Below are 19,242 nucleotides of genomic sequence, written 5' to 3'. Positions count from 1 at the left end.
GTCTCCCAGGCAGTCTTTGGGAACCTCAGAGAACTTGGAGGTCTGAGATTCCTTGAGCAAAGGCAGTTGGAACAAGTCAAAGAAGGGCTTCCTGGGTGGGCTGCACCTGCCTACAGGGCAGGGAGTGAAAGGGACAAAGACCCCAAGCCCACCCCTACTCCCCAGGGAGAAGAACCTACCTGGGGAAAGTTCATGGCAAGTTTACTGACCTTGAGTTGGGGGGAGGAGAAGGCATGTGTGTGGTGGTGAGGGAGAATGATGAGGTGGGGAACCTCAGAAAAACTTCCTTTTTCTTCCAGGAGTCTGAGAAGTAGGAATCCTTTTGGGGACATAGATGATGACAATAACAATAACTGAGATTTATGGAGTACTTCCTGATACATTATCCCAGTGGAACCTCATAACAGCCCTCTGAGGTAGGCATTGATGATGATGATGATGATGATGATGATGCCCATTTTCCAGATGAGAAAACTGAGACACATAAAAGTAATTTGCCTTCTTAAAATTGCATTCCCCTTCACCCCTAGTTAGTGTCAGAGGAAGTATCCAAACCTACTTCTCTCTTGACTGAGGCCAAAACTTTTTCCACTATACCAACATGTTTCTCTATACTAAGGGAAAGGAAAAAGTGAGTTTTGTTTTGTTTTGAAAGTAGACATAACTTTACAAGTTTCCCTCCCATCCCTCAAGGCCTGGCTACCCTAGCTTCCCATTTTCAATACCAGCTATGCCTTACCCAGTCAGTCTGTCAGGAAATAGCCAAATGTGGGCAGAACCCTAGACAGAGTACTAACAACCATGCCACCTTACAGGAGTATAGCTTTTTAGAAAGCATTTTCACAGAGATATCTCTTGATTCTCTCAACAACTCTGGGAGGAAAGCAGAACCTGAGGTCAGTTACTCCAGATGTTTTAGCCTCAGTTTTCTCATCAGTAAAATGGTGATAATAATGCCTTTGGTGGCATAATGTGATAGTGAAGTTCAGTTGAGAAAATTGATATAGAACACTTTGAAAATAAGGGTTTGATTTTTAATAAAGTAATATATAAATGTAATTTCTCCTCTTCCTTTCCTTCTTCATTCTCATTATTCCCATTTTGCAGATGAATTAACTCAGAGTGTTATGTACTCAAGGCCACTAAGATAATACATAGTAGAAATGAAACTCTGGCTTGGATCTTGGGAAACAGTCCAGTGCATGGTCCAGGTGTGTTAAAATTTTTTAAGGAAGTTGTTATTTGTCTAATGATAGGACTTGTGGTTTCCCTTTGTGAACTTCCAGTCTGTTGAGGGAGAAGTTACACACATCCACAGACACATGAATATGATTTTTAAAAAAAACTTATGAAGCAATGTACATACAAGGACAGCAATCTAGCTTGTTGAAAAGAGCAGTGGATTTGGAGACAGAGATCTAGGCACTGACTTCTGACTCTGCCTCTTACTGACTGGGACAAGTCACTTCTCCAGTGTTCAATTTCTTCAGTCATTTGTAGGATAAAAAGTTGAAATGCATAATCTGTAAGATCCTTCCCAGGACTGAAGTTATGACCCTCTGACCAGAACTGTGAATAAGAACATAATACAAAGTCAATGGAGAAACCCTAAAGGAACCAAGAATAATGGAGTCTTTGAAACTAGCTGACATCAATGAAGGAAGGCTTTCTGGAAAAAGTGAGGTTTCAGAAGGGAGTTGGCATAAGAAATGACAAACAAGATGATCACAAAGCAATCTGGAAAGACTCATATGAATTGATACAAAGTGAAGTCAGCAGAACCAGGAGAACTTTGCACACAGTAAGAGCAATATTGAACAATGATCAGTTGTAAATGATTTAACTATTATCAATAAGGCAGGATCCAGAACAACTCCAAGGGACTGATGATGAAAATGGCTTCTATTTCTACTTCCATAGAAGGAGCTGATACAGTCTGAATGGAGATTGAAGCATATCATTCTTCATTTTATTCCTTCCATGAAGTTTTCTCTAGTGTAAGTCATATGTGTCTTCTTTTACAACATGATTAACATGAAAATATCTACTATATGACAACACATGTATGACCTATATCATATTACCCGTTGTCTTGAGGAGGAGGGGAGGGAAAGAAAGAACATGGATTGAAAAATGTTAGAAAACTATTATTTAAAATTATATTGATATGCAATTTGTAAAAAAAATTTTTAAGTATATGAACCAAGGGAGAGAAGAGGAGGAGGCCATTCAGAGAGGGACCATGTAAACTTTATTTTTTGTAAACCCTAACCTTCCAGGTTAGAATCAATGCTATTTCAAGGGCAGAAGAGCAGTAAGGGCTAGGCAATGGGGATTAAGTGACTTTCTCAGGGCCACACAGCTAGAAAGTATCTGAGGCCAGATTTGAACCCAAGTACTTAAAGCTCTTCTGCCTTGGAATAAACACACTATATTGATTCTAAGACAGAAGAAGGTAAGTGAAAAAGGAAGGAAGGAGGGAGAGAGGAAAGAAGAAAGAAGAAGATCTGGACAACCACTTAACCACTTGTTGGGATTTTGACATAACATTTTGACATACAACCTCTGTCTATATATTTATCTATCGGAATATGAACATATTCACATATAATGATACCTCCTATACATAAAGACAAATTCCAGTTTGGCTATGAGCTCTTCATGGGCAGAAAATGCAATTTGTACTATTATTCTCTGGTAACCCCAAACCATCTAGAGCAAGACATTGATGTTCAATGAAACCTTGTCACCTGTTTGATTAATATGGATATTTTTATTTCCTTCCTTCCTTCCTTCCTTCCTTCCTTCCTTCCTTCCTTCCTTCCTTCCTTTTTCTCCTTCCCTCCCTCTCTTTCTCCTTTCCTCTTACCTTCTGTCTTAGTATCAATTCTAAGACTAAAGAATGGCAATAGCTAGACATTGGGGGTTAAGTGACTTGCTCAGGGTCACACAGCTAGGAAGTGTCTGAGGCCAGATTTAAATTAAATCCTCCCAACTACAGGTCTGGTACTCTATCCACTGTGCTACCTAGCTGCCCCTAACAAATGCTCATGCCTACCCCATCCCCAGTTGCAATGGGGGAATGTCAAAGGTGTTGGATTTGGAATCGGAGCAAGTGAGAATATTAGTTAGGCCACTTATTAACTGGGTGACCAAAGAGAAGCCATTTGACTTCTCTGTGACTCAATTTCCCTATCTATAAAGAGGGAGTTGGACCAGCTGATTTCTAAGGTACCTTCCAGTTTTTAGGTAGATCGAGGACAATCAGATTAATGATATGGAAATGGAAGGAACCTCTGAAGCCAATTAGTCCAACCCCATAATTTTACAGAGAGGAAACTGAGATCTAAAGAAGTGACTTGCTCAAAGTCATAGGAGAAGGACATGAACCTCAGTCTTCTGACTCCAAAGCCTGTGCTTTCTCTACTCTCCCTCTCTAAATCCTTTGACACCTGAGTCCTCTTATTCTCCCAGCCTTCTCTAGTCTACATGGTTCATGGTTCCATGAGACATAGAATGTCAGAATTGGAAAGGACCTTTAGAGTCCATCTTGTCCAACCCACTTTACTTTATAAAAGAGCAACATGACCAGATAGAAGGGAAGTGACTTCTCCAGCGTCACATGATGATTTAGTAGCAGAATTAGACTAGAATTCGACTCTCACCCCTAGTCTAGGACTTTTCCCCATTTTCCCACATAGAGTAAATGCTGGGCCGTACTAATCTAGAAAAGATTTAAGGCACAAAACCCTCTTTCTTACTATCTCTATGACCAGGACAAGAGAAAACCTTAGTTTACCCTGTCTGTTTTACAGGCTGATGATGGCACACACCTAGGCATGTTCCTCCCCAATCCTGGATGGAAGGAACCCATAGCACAGACCAAAGTCCAGGCCCCTCTCTCATGAAACCCCAGGCTTTGGGGGAACCTGAGGGCTCTGACAAGGGACCCGGTTAATTCTCCAGCTCCTCAGCACCCTCACACCTTCCCTCTGCAGGGCTTTCATTCTCTGCCCACCCCCCTCTCAAGTTCCTCCTCCCAGCCTCTCCCCACCAGCCTCCCTCCCTCCCTTGCAAGCCCCCAAGGGGGCCCTGGCTTCGCTTGAGGGCACGGAGTGAACCAGCCTGTAACAGAGAAATCTCAGGCTCCTCTTTAGACGTCCCCCGAGGAGGCAGATCTGAGGGAAAGCTTCGGAGAAGGCGCCTGCAGCAATGTCAGCTTGAGAACAGCCCAGCTGACAGGATGCTGAGCAGGGGATTAAGGTCGGGATCAGGGAAGCTGGGGAAAAATGAAGGAAGGTTCTTGCTGTTTCCTGGGGCCAGCTCCATCCTGCCTTGTTTTTTTCTTGTTCTCATTCTGGGAAAGGAGGCTCAGAAGGGAGACACACTGAGGAAGGAGGGAGAGATCTTTGGACTCAGTGCCCAGCCAAAGAGAAGGGCTCCTGGAGCTTCTGGGCCTCCCCTTCAGTAGTTCTACTCCCTTCCTTGCCCCTTCCTCTCTCACCTGTGATCTCCAAGCATTTCCCAGAGACACCTGTTTCAGCAAGTGAGTCCAGTATGACAGATCTTAGGAAATCCTTCTTTTGATCATCCCCCATCTTCAATGTGTACTAGGTTGAGGAGGGGCTTGGGGGAAGGGATGTGATGAGACTGGGTTCATGATTTCCTTGGTATGGGGGACTCTTGAACAAGGGTTAAGACAAGAGTTCAAGTCTAGCCTCAGACACTCATATTACTCATGATGTCACTGCTCTTCTTCAAAAATGAAGGACAGGTGGCAACTGGGTAACTCAGTAGACTGAGAGCCAAACCTAGAGATGAGAGGTCCTGGGTTCAAATGTGACCTCAGATACTTCCTAGCTGTGTGACCCTGGGCAAGTCACTTAACCCCCATTGCCTGACCTTACCACTCTTCTGCCTTGGAACCAATACATAGTATTGATTCTAAGGTAGAAAGTAAGAGTTAAAAAAAGTGAAGAACAAACAATAACAACAGACACTTACTAACTCTGTAACTCTAGGCAATTCACCTATCTACTGCCTACCTCAGTTTTCTCAACTGTAAAATAGTGATAATAATAGCACCTACCTCTCAGGGTTGTTGTGAGATCTCTAATGAAATGATATGGTTAAAGCTCTTTGAAAACCTTAAAGCATTATATAAATACTAGCTATTCTTATTACACAGCTGGTATGTGTGAGAGATGGGGCTTGAATCCAGCTCTTTTGGACTTTGAGGGCATTCCTCATTCCATATATTCCCTATAATATGCTGCTTCTAAGTGGGAATTCTGAAGACCAGAACTGGTGCCAGAAATGAAGGCATTTTCATTTTGATGAGGAAACACAGATCTTTACCTAAGGAAACTCCCAAGCTGAGTAACAATTGTTGTCATCAGGGAGCTTCTACTCTGATGAAGAAGGCAAAGAGACTGAAAATCAAGAGAGAAAGGTAGCTGGGTGGTTCAGTGGAGAGGAGAGATTCACGTTCAAATTTGGCCACAGACACTTTCTACCTATGTGACACTGGGCAAGTCACTTAAATCCCATTGTATAACCCTCATCACTCTTATGCCTTGGAACTGATACTTACTATCAATTCTAAGCCAAAAGGTAAAGGTTTAAGAAAAAGAAAAGAAAAACAAGGGGGAAATAGAAAACTGCTCACAAATAACTGCTAAGTCAAATATGACCAAGTAAAACAGGTATGACATGATAAAAAGAGTATCAGTCACAAAAAGACAAAATACCCTGGAGGAGAGCCAGTAATGTGAAAGGAGGCTTCAGCTATCAACTTCCAAAGTTCAAAATGTAAAGAATAAATAAGGTGAACATCAAGGTCTCAATAGGAAGGAATACCATTTACCTCATAGTTATCACTGAGACTTTATGGGGATGAAGTCACTAGAAAATGGTAATGGAAGAATATTCTTTACTAAAAAAGAATAGATTAGATAAAAGGCAGCAGGAGAGAGTAGCATTATTAATTAAGAATGCACATATGGGGGCAGCTGGGTGACTCAGTGGATTGAGAGCCAGGCCTAGAAACAGGAGGTCCTGGGTTCAAATCTCATCTCAGACACTTCCTAGCTGTGTTACCCTGGACAAGTCACTTAATTCGCATTGCCTAGCTCTTATGCTGCTTTTTTGCCTTGGAACCAATACACAGTACATTCTAAGATGGAAGGTATGGGTTTAAAAATAAAGAAAAAAAGGTCACACATACACAAATGGGCTAAGTGTGGTAGAGAACATTTGAAAAGATCAAAGTGAAAAAAGAATTATTATTATAGTATTATGTTATATTATATTATTATAGTATTATATGTAGATTTTATTATTTTTATGTAATTTATTTTATTATAGTAGAAATTATTATAGTATTATAGTAGAAATATACTGCTCCCCACCTAACCAGAAAGAAGGCATGGATGATGGGCTCCAGAAACATCTCACAAAGCTAGCACAGAAAGATGATACAGTGGTGATACCAGAATTCAAGTACCCCAAACATCTGTAAGAGATCTGCTAAAATAAGAAAAGCTGCCAAAATTTCTCAAGGGGAGGAAATAGTGCAGGGAATTGCTATTTTGGATTTGTTTATGACCAATCATTGGTAGCTGAAAAAGAAGTAAAGGAAACCTTGGGGAAAATGAACATTTAATCTTAGAGGTCATGAAAGAAAAGAAGGGTGCATGATTTTAGGAGAGTAGGTTTCAAAGAGTTCAGAGAACAGATAGATAATTTCAATGGGGAAATTGGCTCAAGAGGACTAGGAAGCCCCAAAGTACACAATTCTGATGACATAGTATACATAAATGATTCTGATGAAGAAGAAAAGTGTGTGTGTGTGATTCAAGGAGCCCCATCTATATTTATGCATAGGAACTCATAGATAAACTCAGCTATTAAAATATCATTCAGGGGATGGAAGAAAGGGCAGGTAAATGAAGATGAATACAAAAGAGTGGCATGATCCCTTAAGGATTCTGTCAGGAGCACTAATGCTCATAATGAGTTGAGTCTGGCAGTGAAAGCAAAGGACAACAAAAAAGACTTTTTAAAACAGTGTTGGGACAAAGAAACAATCAAGGAAGTGATAAGACCACTGAATGGAATGGTGCCAATAGACAACAAAGAGAAGGCTGAACTACTCAACTCTTATTTTCTAAATTTTTCATCTAATAGGGCGAATGATATTTGTACTCAAAGGAATAAAATGAATATGGTGAGCAGGAATTGAGACAAGCTAAGTGAGGAGATGTTAAGAATTTCATTTTCTTCAATTATCAGGCAAGATGATTCCAGGATGCAGAAAGAACTTGCAGATGTTACTGCTTAACCACTATTGAAAAAAAAAATCACATCAAAACCAAACAAACAAACATAAGAGGGGATATGAGGCCAGTGATGGCTTAACATAGTCAATTTTTGTATAGTGACTGAGGGCAGATTCTGATAGATCTTATCCTTGGAAAAATTCCAGAAATTATTAACAAAAGGATTGCAAAGAAACATTTAGAAAATTAAAAGGAGATCCTCAGGAGCTAGCATAGGTTCATAGAGGTAGACTATCTCCATTTCAATTTCTAATGGGGACGCAATTGATCAGAGGAATGTTATAGGTATCATCTACTTGGATTTCTTGGATTTGTCAGTAATTTTTTTTAATCTCTTACCTTCTATCTTAGAATTGATAATATGTTTTGGTTTCAAGGAGAAGAGTGGTAAGGACTAGGCAATGGGGGTTATATGACTTGCCCAGGGTCACACAGCTAGGAAGGGTCTAATCTGTAGGCCTGGCTTTCAGGCCACTGAGCCACCTCACTGCCCCCTGTCAATATCTTTTGATGAACTTAAGAGGAAGACAAAAAGATGTGTGGTAGGTGGAATGGACTGATAGGTCATAGCTAAATATAAGGGACTAGTGATAAAATGGTACTACTATATATTAGGAGAATTCATGGGTAGCCTGGAGATTGTCCAAGAGAGAACAATCAGAGCCCGGAAGAGCCTCAAGTTTATAACACATGACAAGCAGTTGAAGGGAGTAGGAATATTTATATTGGAGAAGAAAAAAACTCAGGGAAAAAATGATTTTGTTGTTGTTCAGCCATTTCAATGGTATCCAACTCTTCATGACCTCATTTGGAGTTTTCTTGGCCAAGATACTGGAGTTCTTTACCATTTTCCTCTCCAGCTCATTTGACAGATGAGGAAACCAAGTCAGATAGGATAAATGAATTATCTGGGATGGCCCACTTAAGAATCTTAATCCAGATTTGAACTTGGGAAGTCAAGTCTTCCTGACATCAGACCCAGTACTCTATCCATTCTGCCACCTAGCTGCCCAATGATATGATATTCTTCTTCAAGAATTTGAAGGATGGAGCAGTTAGTAGGCTCAATGGATAGAGAGCCAGGCCTAGGGATGGGAGGTCTTGGGTAAGTCACTTTACCCACATTGCCTCAGCCTTACCACTCTTCTACCTTAGAATGAATACAGTGTTGATTCTAAGATGGAAGGTAAAGGTCTTAAAAAATCGGTGGTGATAAATGCAACATTCTATATTTGGGTTAAAAATCCAATAGGATGGGGAGGTATGACTAGATAGTAGCTGGAACAAAAAAGAATGTGGAGTTTTTGTGGCAGTGAAGTCCATACAAGTCTGCAGTGTGGCATGCCAGTGTCAGTCAATAATAAATTGATAGGATCTCAGGATGAATTAGAAAGGCAAGAATAGCATCCAGAAAAAGGAAAGTAATAGTTGTGGGACCGTTTTGGTGTAGTAGCTTTGGAGTCAGGAGAACTTATATTCAAATCCTTCCTCAGATAGTTAACTAGTTATGTGACCCTGAACAAGTCACTAAGCATCTCTCAGTCTTAGCTTCCCTAGCTGTAAAATGGGGGCGATCATAGCATCTACTTCACTAGATTATTGTAAAAAAAAAGTTATTATATGTGAAGAATTTTGCATGCCTTAAAGAACTATGTAAACCTTTGTTGTTGTTGTTGTTGCTATTCTGGTCAGATGGGCACTGCATTTTTGGAAGGACACTGATTAACTGGAGTTTGATCAGAAGACGGACAGTATGATGAGAGGACCATAGACTGTGCCCTACGAGGAGCAAAGATCATATCACACAAAGATTAGCTAAGGATGTTGATGACAGTTGGCCTAGAGAGAAGACTTAGAATGCATGACAGCCATTCTTAAGAGTCTCATCTGAAGAGCCCATACCTGGAGAAGGGATTAGAGTTCTGCTTGTCCCCAGAGGGCAGCACTGAAAGCAATGGGTGGACTTCAGAGAGAAACAGATTTAGGGAACATTTCCAAACAATTGTAACGGCCCAGAAATTGATGGAAAGATAAGGTTGCAGCTATGTGACTCAGTGGATAGAGAGCCAAGACCAGACATAGGAGGTCCTGGGTTCAAACTTGGCCTCAGACACTTCCTAGCTGTATGCCCCTGGACAAGTCTTATAGCTCTTCTGCCTTGGGATTAATTCTTGCTATTGATTCCAAGACAGAAAATAAAGGCTATTTTTTTTAAACTATTGCCTTCCATCTTGGGATCAATACTGTGTATTGGTTCTAAGACAGAAGAGTGGTAAAGACTAAGCAATAGGGGTTAGGTGACTTGCCCAGGGTCACACATCTAGGTATCTGAGGTCACATTTGAACCCAGGACCTCCCAACCTTGGGCCTGGCTCTCAGTCCACTGAGCCATCTAGCTGCCTCCTAAAGGTTGTTTTAAACAAAGAAAAAAGTGGACTGGGATATCTCTAGAGTCAGTAAGTCCTCCTTCCAGTTTCCAGGAAGCTGGATGAATGGTTATAGGGGATAATAGAAAAAAGACATATAAATTTGTACCAAACCTCTGAGGTACTTTCCAACTAGGAGACTGTTTTTTTATCCTCAGGATTTCTCCAGATGGGAGAAGACAATCCTTATCTTCAGGGTGCTCCTCCACTGCACACAAAATATGGGGATCATCCATAAATAATTTACAGAAGAAGGTCCAACAAATACATACAAATCTACAAACCTAATCCCCTTCTCAGTCATCATTCCAATGACAATGTCTTTGAAACAAAAGTATCTCCAAGCTCTAATCAACAGTCTACTAATAGTAGGATTATTTGATACAGTAAAATTCTAGCATAACTCAAGAAAGGCTCAGCCATGGGCAGTCACTGAAACAGATTCAAACTATTAGTACAAGCTGATATATCTCCAGGCAGGTAATGTCAAGGGAGTAAAGGTCATACAAGGAAGACTTGACGTCTGGAATGTCTTTGAAATGCTTACAGTGTCATGGGCAAGAGAATGTCACGAAACACTAATAGTTGGATGAGTTCTAAGGCAATAAAGTCAAATTCAAATAGAAATGGGGCCACTAAACCATACATAAGGATCACTGTAGGCACATACTTAGAAAACCACATAGTAACATTGTTGTTGTTTAGTCAATTCAGTCATGTCTGATTGTTTGTGACCCTGTTTGGGGTTTTCTTGGCAAATACTGGAGTAGTTTGCCATTTCCTTTTCCAGATCACTTTACAGGAGAGGAAACTGAGGCAAACAGGGTTAAGTGACTTGCCCAGGGTCATTTAGCTAGTGCCTGAGCCTGGATTTGAACTTGATTCCAGGTCCAACATGCTATCCACATTATATTTTATTGTATTTTTATTTACCTTAAACATTTTCCAATTACATTTTTAAAAAACCCTTAACTTCTTTTTTTTTTAATTTTATAATATTTTATTTGATCATTTCCATGCATTATTCATTAAAGACAAAGATCATTTTCTTTTCCTCCCCCCTACCCCCCCCCCATAGATGACGCGTGATTCCACTGGGTATCACATGTGTTATTGATTCTAACCCATTGCCGTGTTGTTAATATTTGCATTAGAGTGTTCGTTTAGAGTCTCTCCTCTGTCATGTCCCCTCAACCGCTGTAGTCAGGCAGTTGCTTTTCCTCGGTGTTTCTACCCCCACAGTTTGTCCTCTGCTTATGAATAGTGAAAAAACCCTTAACTTCTGCATTAGAATTGATACTGAATATCACTTCTAAGGCAGAAGAGTGATAAAGGCTAGGCACTTGGGGTTAAGTGATTTGCTCAGGGTCACACAGCTAAGAAATGTTTGAACCCAGGACCAGGATCCTGTCTTCAGATCTGGCTTTCTACCCATGCTTAACAACAATCAATATCAATAAAACTTTATTTAAAATAATTAATTAATTAAGAATGTTTTTCCATGGTTCCATGATTCATGTTCTTTCCCTCCTGTAGCCAACAAGCAATTCCACTGGGTTTTACATGTGTCATCGATGAAGACCTATTTCCATACCTTAATATTTGCACTGGTATGATGGAATAAAACTTTTTTTGAAGTGGAAAGAAAAGGAGAAAAACGAGGAAGAGTTGGAAGAAGGAGGAAAAAGAGATAACAACTTGAATTAAAATTATAGTTCTGTCCGTTCCACCTGTGTGACCTTGGACATCACTCCCACTGCCTTGGCCTCGGTTTCCTTTGTATGTCAAATGAACAGATTCATTATGTAATGTCTAAGTTCTCTTTCAGATTTATATTCCCTGGCTCCAGGATAATAGAAGCTGGCTCCTTGACCAGGAGAAGGTTTGAGCTGGGACTGGCACAAGGAGGAAGAGAATAGATTGATATAGAAGGGTGAAGATAAATGGCTGCTTAATCTCATAGGTAAGCATGACTTACATTGTAGGTAAGGAATAAACAGCAGGTCTGATGTCCTCAAAAACAGAGTTTAGGTGAAGCCCTCATAAGAAATCTTAATGTTGTCGTTTATTCATTTTCACTCATGTTCGACTCTTTGTGATGTTTTTTGGGGGGATTTTCTTGACAAAGTTTGCCATTTCCTCCTCCTGCTCATATTACTGGAAACTGAGGCAAACAGGGTTAAGTGACTTGGCCAGGGTCACACAGCTAGCAAGTATCTGAGGAGATATATACATAGAATGTTATAAAACCCTTTTACATCTATTCTTCTGTGGACTCTGATCCCAGTCCCAGGAGGCAGATAGGAGAAGGGATTAATAATTAAATAATTACTTAATAATTTTATAAATTAAGAAACTGAGTCCCAGCAATAGTACTTGAAACTAATTTTGTAACTCCAAGCCCAGTGTTCTTTCTACTATGCCAAAGGATCATCTGGTAAGATGGGGAAGGAATAAAATGTCTGAGGAGTCTGGAAGGTAGTATGGTGCAGTAGAAAGAGCGCTTTATCTAGAGTCTGAGAACATAAGTTCAAATCCCTGTTCGTTCACTATCTGTGTGATCTTGGGCAAGTCAATTAAGTTTTCTGAGCCTCAGTTTCCTCATCTATAAAATGAAGAGGTTAGACTATAAAATCCCTTACAACTCTAAATCTGTGAGCCCACTTTCAATCTCTATTTTCTCAGACTCTCTGATCCAGTGATGTACATCTGTCTATCTTGGCACTACAGGCACAAGGGGAATCTACAGCATGACAAGGCAGCTACAGATGACTACATGATTACATATACTTCAATTTCATTGACATGGGTACTCCCTCCAAAGGCCCAGTTTGTAGCCTATCTGTGGTGCAATGGGAAGACTGCTAGATGTTGAGTCAAAGGGTCAGAGTATGAATTTTTCATTGAACCACTTATTACTTAGCCTTTTTTTAGCCTCAGTTTCCTTATCTGCAAAATGAAAGAGTTGGACTAGAGGATTTCTTAGGTCTCTTTAAAGCTCCATATCTACAATATATGCTCCTTCTATGTCTTCCTATCCTGTGGGAACTGGGAATCCTCTCCATGTCCTCTTATAAATCTTCCATGAACAGTCCACTCAAGGCACTAGAGAGCTTTCCTCTCTGGCTCTTCATATTATGTGGTCACCAAGGCTATACTTTCCACCTGTTATCCTTTACAATGTCTAGCCAACCTCCTTTTATGGCCAAAAATCAAATGGATGATAGCTTCTTTGATGCCTCATTCTTCAGCCTAGTTATGCCCTCCATACATCTTTCCATTGCCTTTTGTGTGAGCCACAGTTTAGATTTCTCAGCAGCTATGGTGTTCCACGATTCAGTCATGTAGCAGCATTGAAAGAATAATGGCATTAAAGAGATGGGATTTTATTTTAGGGAGAAACTTTGGTTCATTGAATATACTGTACTACACAATTTCCCAAATGCAATATAGGCTATTATTCTCCTCCTATTCAGTTCCAGGTCCTATTTGTTGTCCACCTGCAATGTCTGCCCAGGTATGTGTACTGATGGACCTCCTCTATGAGTTGTTCATCTAATTGACACTCATTGTTTAACAACAGTCATCCTTCATCTATTACATTTTCCTGCATAGATAATTAGACTAAACTCTTTTGAGTAATGTTAGATTTCCTTTCTCTTAAAGACTTGCTTCAATCAGCACAGTGGTCCACAAATAGGATCATCTGGAGGACCTCACCATTGTTTAGGGAACCTCACTTGTAGGTTGACTCTGTATTGAATATGTTCTATAAGTAACAAGCACAGAGTACCTTAGGGAAGTATGTTTCCCCCTATTTTTATGTCTTTTCACATCTATTCATATTATTAACTAATAATTAAAATTATCTCTTTGTTGTATATTTTAAGGACTCTTATGGGATGTTAATGTATGCATAGGAGGCATCTTGTTTGAGGAGAATTTTTATGGCTGCATTTTGCTTGATTTAATCAATTACTTTTTTTAATCATCAAAAATGATGAACACAGTGGGATCTCATATTTTCTGCACTAGTCATTTGTGTGACTGACTATGAAGTTGTGATCAGTTTTCAAATACTGTTTGCCAATACTTGCCTCTTCTCTTCTTATATTTTCCATCAAGGAATCCCTAAGTATATGTGTAATTTATTCTCATAAAGATTTCATAGCGATGAAAAAGTAGGCATATGGGTTAGTAGTTACTGATATTCTCTTGATAACCCTTTTAAAATAGTAATAAGACTCCTCATTTTTTACCAATCACTCAGTATCTTCTTTCCTTTTCTTGAGAAGTGATCCAGCTAAGATCAATGATCCTATGAAACTCAAAACCATTTTGCCTCTATCATGGACTCCCAACTATATACTTGCTTTGGACTAGCTTCTCTTTCTATTTTCTTAGTGCAGTTTTCATTACCCTCTAGTGAAAACAGGGTTCAGTGAGGATAGAGTTCCAGTGTCATTAATGTCAGATAGAGAAAATTGTTCATTTAAAAAATCTTGACACCGTAGTTTCCATTTTCCATTTGTTTGTTGTCCTATTTCTATTTTGTTTTTCAAAATGCTTTTGGAATGATCTGACTTCATTGAGTCTCATGACAAACTTCTAGAAAATAAACTTTTTTCTTCTACTATTACTCAAGGTTTTATGAGGAGATAGCATTCAATCTTTCATTATCTTTCTCTGGATGATTTTACAAACAAGTTTGATTTCTAAAGCAGGGCTGCTCTTGGTTATCATATTCCTCTGCTTGGCAAAGAAACCATGTGTTTGCTGGTCCTTCTGGTCTCCCCTCATGGTAACAGCTTTACACTGGTTAAATTTCTTCAGAAAATGCTGATTAATCCTTGTCAATGTCTGTTCCTTTTTCATAACCCATTTTTTTGCATTGATAGCCTACTTAAATAGGCCAAGTTAAAGCTGCTTTTTTTTTTAAACCCTTACCTTCTGTCTTAGAATCAATACTGAGAATTGGTTCCAAGGCAGAAAAGCAGTAAGGGCTAGGCAATGGGGGCTAAGTGACTTGCCCAAGATCACATAGCTAGGATGTGTCTGAGGTCAGCTAAATCTGTTTTGATCACAAACTGGATCATTTTATTCTTTATTCTTATTTGGTATTGATTTTTATCTTTTTTCCCCTGAAAAATTTAATGGTCTGAATGTACATGTACAGATGACTCAGAAAGGTCTTCTTCATTTGCAACTAGTAATTTCCTGTCTAGTAAGATGTAATAATCATTTTTTTGGTTATGTGATTCAGTGCTTACCAAATCCAATGCTTTCTGATTCTCTTTTTACATAAAACACTCAAGAAATATATATATATATATATATATATATATATATATATATATATATGTTTGTGATTTTCACATCATCCACCAGCTTTTGGCCTCTTTAATTTCTTCATACTGATAGATATTTCCAATACTTTCTGGTAATTCTCTACCATACTCACTTTCATATTGAAAACAATGTGGGGTATATGGGTGTTCAAGGAAGACTAGCACCTCAGGTGCTTGCTATACCCTTTTCAGGGCTGCTCATCCACCTTTGGTGTCTACCTGGCATTCACCTATCAACTGTGGGTCCAAGAAGCTCTGTTATGTTCAGCAGCCACACCCTGGTAAACCATCTGGGCAGATGAGCTAAATCAAGTTGAGGATAATCAATGGACCATGAATCCAAAAGTGAGTTAGTGGGATGTCACCTCAATCATGTGAAGACTTCTCCTGGTGGAATAAGCTGATGAAAATGATTTGTTCCAACTGTCATATGATGGCAACTGAATCAGGCACTGAAGTGTGCTTAGAGCTTGGTCAGACATCAAAGATGCCAAGATCATCCATTGCCATCCTTGGCCATTACCAGTTATCCTGATTTTTGTCTTATCTTTAGGCTTTGATGACCTTGGAAGAGAGAGTGAGGCTAACAACTTTTAGTAACTCTGCCTCTCTTAAATTCAATTCATTCACAAGTCAAGACATCGCCAGGGATATCACTGATCCTCTTCAAATATCAAGGAAGAACAACAATATTAAAGACACTTTGTATAAAGATGTTATGACTTGGTTTGGAGAACTTTTTAAAGTTGTTCATATCACTTCTCTTGCTCTTTATTATCTTCAACAAATCCTGATTTCTAAATATCTTCATGGTGGTCTTTTTTGCTTCTTTTCATCGTGAGTATTGCAAAAGCACAGGAGCCATGTATCCCCCAAAATGATGTTTTGGTTGTACAATGAAATAGATTCTGCCAAAATTTTTATTTGATTCTTCATGGTGAACCTGTGAAGGGATGAGAGGTCTTCAAATGGGAGGCTGGAGGTAGCAAGAGAATACTCTTGGGTAGGTATAGGGACTGGACTCCATTACTTTGAGACCGTTGCCTGTTCTGAGAGTATGTGATACAGTGTAAGGGATGGGAAGCCACCCTGGTAGAATGGAACTTGAGACATCTAAAAGATTTCTCGATGGTATCTGGCACCTTATCAAAGTTAATCAGCTAGTTAATGAGAAGTATCTGAAGAAATGCTTTCAGTCAGCTGGAAATGAATTCTTCATTGGAGAATATCCTACTCCAAGGAGTTTCTTCTCTTCAAGGGTGTTTTCTCAGAAAAGGGATGTAGGCACAAAGGGTAAATGAAGTCCTTGGATTCTTTGGCTTCTCTAGAACTTCTCATTGGTGTTCTTTGTTCTTTTGCTAGTGCAGAGAAAAGTCTAGACATATTCTTCCTGACTGTACTCTATCCATTTTCCTCTGGTTTATTATCCAACACACTATGATGGCGGCTAATATAGTCCATTTAGTGCCAAGTAGAAGGGTTGAAATTTAATAAATTTTCTCGTAGAGAAGACAGGTGTTTAGGAAGACTGGTCTGAGGAGTTTAGTCTCTGGAGACCCTAATCTCAGGATAATTCATAGGGACTGATGCTGTCATGCTGGTCTGGGAGATGAGACTGGGATGGGGAAACTAGTCTTTGGGAAGACTGAGTTTTCTAACTCAGGGTCCTTGCCCACCTCAAAGAGGCCTGAGGATAGATTTAAGGAAGTTGCTGAACTTGAATGGGAAAAAAGTTACATCTTAATTTTCACTGACTTCTAAATGAAATCTAGCAATTCCTTTAATTATGAATCAAGGGGGCATCTGTGTGGCTCAGTGAATTTTGAGCCAAGTCTAGATAGAGACAGGGATGTCCTAGGTTCAGGTCTGGCCTTAGATACTTCCTAGCTGTGTGATCCTGAAAAAGTCGCTTAATCCTTGTCTCCTGGCCCTTACCATTCTTCTGTCTTGAACTAATACAGTGTTGATTCTAAGCGGGAAGGGAAGTCTTTTTTTTTTTTAAATTATGAATTGAAAACCAACAATAACATTGTTCTGAATAGGAGTCTGTATACTTCATCAGATTGCCGGAGGATTCATGAATACAAAAGGTTAAGAACCCCTGATCTGAGGCAATAGGCTTCTTGGTTGACTGGCTCTCATGGATGAGCCTGAGGAGACTGGTCTATGTAGATTTGGTTTTAGGGTGATTAGCCTGAGAAGACTGGTCTCCAGGAAACAAAGGGTTAGGGCAGTTGAGTGAGGTGAAACACCTAAGATGGTCAGGGGTGGAGGGCAGTGTTCCAATAAAAGTGTCATTCTTCTCTAGATCCCAGTTGCTTTTCCCGGGTCCTGGCCAGCTTTCTACAAAAGAAAGTAGTAGCTCCTGGATAGTGACCATTTTATCTGCTATGGAGAAGCCCTTCTCAGAGACCTTATTCCTCTCTTTTTTACCTCTTATCCTCAGGAAAAAAAAATCATGAACTCCTCCTTGCCAGGGCCCTCCCCCTCAGTCCTCCCTCCTTGTTTCCCTCCTCTTCTCAGACTCATTTGAGTTCTTTTGTTGTGTCTTCAAATTGATGGCAATGTTGTGGCAGCTTCTCAGGACTCACTGGAGAGTGAGGCAGCCCCTCCCTTATGCTGACGGCACAGCCCATCTCACTACTGGGCCAGTGCCCACACAATGCTGCCACCTTCCCCCCCCCATATTGCCTGGCTAGTACCCCTACCACCCACTTTGCCACTGGGCCAGTACCCACACAGGCCAAATGTCCATCACCTCTCTAGCCCACCTCTTTACCTCAGTGCAATGACATCCTGATATTTTCATGGTGGTTTTTCATAGAATTCTTGATCATAGAGGTGAAAGGGGCTTCAAGAAATCATGTAATCCAGCCCCCTCCCCCCCCATAGGTAGTCTCATTAAAAACATTTCAGACACAAAAGACGTAATGTCCCCTAGCTTCATGCCCCCCCCCCCAGCCTGCTTCTTCCTTACGTCTCTCCTTTCTCCTCTCTCTTTCTCCCTCGTCTTTGACACATAATCTCCCACTCTCTATCTCCCATTCTTTTTTTTCCCTCTCTCTCCCCCTCTTTTTTTATTTTAAGTTTTTTTTTCTTTTAACTTTCAAGGTCATTCCGGACTCCCGATGCCGCCAGTCCCTCGGTGAGACGTGAGCGCCATTGGCGTCCGTGGCCTCTGTTTCCGTGGCAACCCAGTAACCATTAATTTTCAATTAAAGGAGACAAAAAGCCCGATGACAGCTCCGGGTCTGCTGAAGATGTCAAGAATCCGTATTAATATACAGCAAGAGAGCATAATTGTGTGTCCATCTTCCAGAGCAGCGAAAAATGGGGGGATAATTACCAGCTGGAAAGCCACTCTGTAATTTAGTTCTTACTGTCACCACAGCCCCACACATTAGCATAAATTAAAAGCAGAGTTTATTGTTATCAAAGTGCATTGATATCGCCAGCCCCGCTTTCTTCCTTTTAACTGTTTGTTGTGGATGAGTGGCTCCTGGACTCTTGGAGAGGTGTCCCCAAGAGAGTGCTAGTGGGCACACTGGGCCAAGCTGCCAGGTGGGAAGCTATGCCCAATATTCCCCATTGTCCTCACTTTTGGAGGAAGTGAGGGCTTTTTTTTTTTGTTGTTCCCTCAGCCATTCTTTTCTTCATAGGCTCTTATATTGGTACTTAACTTTTCATGGAGGCATGGCTCTTGTTTCCCTCACTATACTCCTTCAGGGTAAAGACTATATTTTGTACTTGCTCTCAGGTGCTTGTGGTGTCAACCACCCACAGGGGTAGGTCACATTTTTTTGGACATACTTGTTAAAAGAATGAATGAACGAATGAATGAATGACCTTGGATCTTGGGTCTTATCTCTCTGACATCAAGAGGTTGGTCCATAAGATGATCTACAAAGTCTCTTCTGTCTCTAAATCTTAGAATCTTAGTTTGTAAGGAATTCACAGTCAGGGGACTTGGGCTCAATTCCCAACTAACTGCATTTAACCTGTGTAATGTGAGGAAGTAAGTTTAATTCTCTGAGCTTCTGTTGCCTCGTTTTCCAAATGAGGGGGTTTGATTAAATGTCCCTTGAGGTCCCTTCCAACTATGAAATGAATCTCAAATTGGGTGAGTTG

At 40.2% G+C, this 19,242-nt stretch overlaps 1 long non-coding RNA gene across 2 annotated transcripts; it reads left to right on the top strand.

Moving 5' to 3' along the window:
• The first annotated feature begins 299 nt into the window (after positions 1 to 299).
• LOC103099531 (uncharacterized) lies at positions 300 to 18,551 on the top strand. 2 transcript variants are annotated; one of them, XR_462516.2, is made up of 3 exons: positions 300 to 416; positions 11,595 to 11,729; positions 18,226 to 18,551. It is a non-coding gene; the product is annotated as an uncharacterized LOC103099531 (long non-coding RNA). The 2 variants fall into 2 exon arrangements; XR_008916542.1 differs by lacking the exons at positions 300 to 416; positions 11,595 to 11,729 and adding an exon at positions 17,824 to 18,006.
• Positions 18,552 to 19,242: the final 691 nt, after the last annotated feature.

Source organism: Monodelphis domestica, chromosome 2 (genome assembly GCF_027887165.1).
Source record: "Monodelphis domestica isolate mMonDom1 chromosome 2, mMonDom1.pri, whole genome shotgun sequence".
Classification (NCBI taxonomy): Eukaryota; Metazoa; Chordata; class Mammalia; order Didelphimorphia; family Didelphidae; genus Monodelphis; species Monodelphis domestica.
Note: the sequence above shows the minus strand (reverse complement) of the source record. Positions and strands in the feature narration are given on the sequence as shown.